Below are 4,471 nucleotides of genomic sequence, written 5' to 3' on the forward strand. Positions count from 1 at the left end.
TAATGCCTACCATCTTGTTTGTGTCTGCCAGGGGGATGAATGGAAGACAGCTTTCAAACCCCCCATTTTGAATATTTAGTAATGCCCTTTGGTCTATGCAATGCTCCCGCTGTCTTCCAAGCCCTCATTAATGATGTCCTCCGTGACTTCCTAAACATTTTTGTCGACAACATTCTCATTTACTCCCAAGACCTTACTGAACATCGAAGACATGTCCGTCTAGTTCTCCAACGACTCCTTGAAAACCATCTGTTTGTCAAGGCTGAAAGGTATGAATTTCAAAAACCATCAGTTACCTACCTTGGCTACATTCTTGAGAGCAAACAGCTTCGACCAGACCCAGAGAAGATCAAAGCAGTCATAGATTGGCCAGTTCCAGAATCCCGTAAACAACTCCAACGTTTCCTAGGTTTTGCCAATTTCTATCGTAGGTTCATCTGTAATTGCAGCCAAATCGCTGCTCCCATGACCGCCCTAACTTCAACCAAGATAACATTCTCCTGAACCCCCGAAGCAGACACAGCATTCAAAGAACTCAAGGATGATGGATTCTCTTGGGCCCCCATTCTGACATAACCCAACCACCATAAACAATTCATCATGGAAGTAGATGCCTCCGACACAGGGGTCGGCGCAGTGTTATCCCAATGTTCAGACTCAGATGGAAAACTTCATCCATGTGCTTTTGTCTCTCACAGACTCTTCCCCACAGAAAGGAATTATCATGTGGGGAACTGAGAACTGCTCGCCATCAAGCTCACCCTGGAAGAATGGCAGCATTGGCTGGAGGGCGCAGAGCATCCTGTGCTGGTTTGGACAGATAACAAGAACCTATCCTACTTGCAATCTGCCAAACGTCATAACTTACACCAGTCCTGATGGTCTCTGTTCTTCTCTCGCTTCAACCTTTCAATTTCTTTCCGTCCAGGTTCCAAGAACACTAAACCTGATGTTCTCTCAAGCCAGTATTCATCCAACAGCTTTAAAGACACTCCTGCACTCATCCTGCCTCCTGGTTGTACTATTGGCTCCCTCTCATGGGAGATTGAGGATCTGGTCCACCAACCTCAACAGGTTAAGCCAGATCCATCCAACAGAACCTACGTCCCTTTCTCAGTCCGCTCCTGTCTCATTCTCTGGTTTCATTCCGCCAAATTCTCAGCGCACCCAGGAACCATCAGAATAGTCGCCGTCATCTCCCATCATTTCTGGTGGCCATCCCTGCATGAGGATATTAAAGAGTACGTACTCGCTTGTCACATCTGTGCCCGCAATAAGACATCTCAAAGGCCTCCTGCTGGGTTCTTCCAGTCCCTTGGAAACCCCAATCACCTACAAGACTCTCCGTCCTCCTGGACTTATTTAACCACCGCTTGCAAGACTGGACTCCTCATTCCTCCCACTGACCTGCAGAACTTTCAGCAAATACAGAAGCAGAGATAAAAATTTAAGTGACTATGGTTTATTTTACATAAATAAACACACCTAATAAAGACTACACAATAACATGTCAAAAAACTATGAATCACACGCTGCCCTTACAAAAAATCCCACGAAAATCACATGTGACTTTCACATGTGATCACATGTGATCACATGTGAATCACATGGGAATCACATGTGAAAACATGTGATTTTTGGGGGGATTATGTGAATCACATGTGAAAAATGGGAATCACATGTGGAAATATGTGATTTTTGGGGGGATTATGTGAACCACATGTGGAAAATGGGAATCACATGTGAAAACGTGATTTTTGTGTGGATTATGTGAACCACATGTGGAAAATGGGAATCACATGTGATCACATGTGAATTTCGTGGGATTTTTTTGTAAGGGTGCTGACCAATAAATAGCATACATGCTAACTTAACATTGAAAGTACAACAGAATAACAAACACTTCCTAAAAAAATTAATTAAATTAGGGCGGCAGTGGCTCAGGAGGTAGGGGTTTGTCCTGTAATCAGAGGGTTGCTGGTTCAAGCCCCCGCTCCGGCTGTCTCAGCCGTTGTGTCCTTGGGCAAGACATTTCACCCGCCTTGCCTACTGGTGGTGGTCAGAAGGCTCGGTGGCGCCGGTGTGATGGCAGCCTCACTTCTGTCAGCCCGCCCCAGGGCAGCTGTGGCTACAATGTAGCTTACCACCATCAGTGTGTGGATGAATGGGTGAATGATTGTAGTATAAAGTGCTTTGGGGTCCTTGGACTAGATAAAAGCGTTATGTAAGTGCAAGCCATTTACCATTTACCATTTAAATAAATCTGTCCGGGATAAATGATGTTTCAATTCAGTTCAGTTTATTTAGATAGCACTGAGTCAACAAAAGTCGTCTCAGAGCACCATACAAAAACATTCACAAACATTACAAAAGCCAGTTAGTAAAAGTTATCTATCTAAAGAAGCCAGCAAATTGTGTTGATTCTACACTTCATCACAGTTATCCATCTTGAGTAGTATACTGTTAACAGTGGAAAGGAAAAAACTCCCTTTTAACTGGAAGAAACTTCCAACAGAACCAGGTTTAGGACAAGCGGCCATCTGCTTCGACTGGCTGGGGTTTGAGAGGACAGGAAAAAAACACAGACAAACAGAGAATGACTAGTCCAGATGTAGATTCTACTAGAAGAAAGACAAAGGAAAAGATGAGATAGAATTTATTTGTCATTGTCATCTTACAGATTACAACAAAACTAAAATTGTGCTTGACTCAAGTTAAAAAAGCAGAAGAAAAAAAAGAAGAAAAAAGAATTACATTTGTAAATATTGCAAATATTGTAAAATATTGCACATCATAAATATGGAAGTATGTATATGTGTACGTAATTAATATGTATATTTGTACCTATACAGAATTAACATTTTTACAGGGGGTGGATGGGTGACAAGAACAGAAGTTCTTACATCTTTGTATTTAGTGCCATGATTGCCATCGGGTAGAAATTGTTTTTTAGGCGATTTGTCCTGGTTTTCATTGCTCTATATCTCTTACCTGATGGCAGGAGCTGAAAGAGGCAATGACTGGGGTGCGACAAGTCGTTTGAAATGTCCATAGCTTACTTACGACACCTGAAGGTGTAAATATGTTCCAGGGTGGGAAGGGTGTGGCCTATTGTTTTCTCTGCAGCCCTAACAATCCGATGGAGCGCTTTCTTGTCCGATATTGTGCTGCTCCCGTACCAGACACACAGACCGTACATGAGCACACTCTCTATAGAGCAGTGATAGAAGGTCAGCAGCAGGTCTTGAGGGAGACAATTCATCTTCAGAATTCTCAGAAAGTACAGTTTCTGCTGCACCTTCTTCAGCAGCTCCTTGGTGTTGGTCCTCCGGGATAGATTGTCCTCCAACTCCACGCCTAGAAACCTGAACACTGGAACCCTCTTAACACAGGTCCTGCTAAAGATGAGAGGCTTCTAGAATTGCGCGCTAAAGGTGGCTGCATGTTGGAGTAGTTCTGTTACATTCATTCTGAGATATTGCTTTTGAAAACTTTATTCCTGTTTTTTCTTAATGTAAATCACTTTTTTTGAATGATTATTTCCTCTGGTATTGAATGTTGTGCAGCTGGAAGCATTTTTACTGAAATCTTTTTGCTTTTGGACTTTTTGTTATGATGCGTAACCATAACAACAAGGTGGCTTTTTTTTCACAATCGGGAGCAGTTGATTAGAATCTTTTACTCTTCCATGTTAAACGTGGAAAAGCCCAGTCATGGCCAGAACCATGCAGACTGCCCATAAATCCACTGGAGGTAAAGCTCCCAGGAAGCAGCTCACCACCAAAGCTGCCTGCAGGAACACACCAGCCACTGGTGGAGTGAAGAAGCCTCACCGCTAAAGGTGAGTACAATGGCTCTCAGGGAGATCCACTACTACCAGAAGTCCATTGAGCTGCTCATCTGGAAGTTGCCCACCCAGCACCTGGTCTGGAAGATCACCCAGGACTTCAAGACCGACCTGTGTTTCCAGAGCTCGGCCATCATGGCTCTGCAGGAGGCCAGCGAACCTTACCTTGTAGAGCTCTTTGAGGACACCAGCACTGAGGACACATTGGGACAGACCACTACAAGAGCTCCTTCCCGCCTACAGTAATCATCATCTATAACAACTCTTTAACGAAACCAGGATTATGAGCTACAACAACATTTAATTTCTCTTTGGGATAAATAAAGTACTTTTGAATTGAATTGAATTGAATTGAATTGAATTGAATGGAATTGAATGGAATTGAATGGAATTGAATGGAATGGAATGTCCGTTTTGTTCTCCCTGAAGTCAATCACCAGCTCCTTTGTTTTGGAGATGTTGAGGAGCAGATTACTGACTTTGCACCACTCTAACAGCCGCTCCACCTCATCCCTATACTCCAACTCCTACCTTTCGCCTGTGATGACCAACCACGATCATATCATCCGGAAACTTAATAATCCTCTTGCTGGGGTGATTGGAGACAGTCATGCGAGTAGAGGG

At 43.4% G+C, this 4,471-nt stretch overlaps 1 pseudogene; it reads left to right on the forward strand.

The window, feature by feature from the left end:
- The first annotated feature begins 3,713 nt into the window (after nt 1-3,713).
- On the forward strand, nt 3,714-4,122 carry LOC119617739 (annotated as a pseudogene).
- Nucleotides 4,123-4,471: the final 349 nt, after the last annotated feature.

Source organism: Kryptolebias marmoratus, linkage group LG2 (genome assembly GCF_001649575.2).
Source record: "Kryptolebias marmoratus isolate JLee-2015 linkage group LG2, ASM164957v2, whole genome shotgun sequence".
NCBI classification, from domain to species: domain Eukaryota; kingdom Metazoa; phylum Chordata; class Actinopteri; order Cyprinodontiformes; family Rivulidae; genus Kryptolebias; species Kryptolebias marmoratus.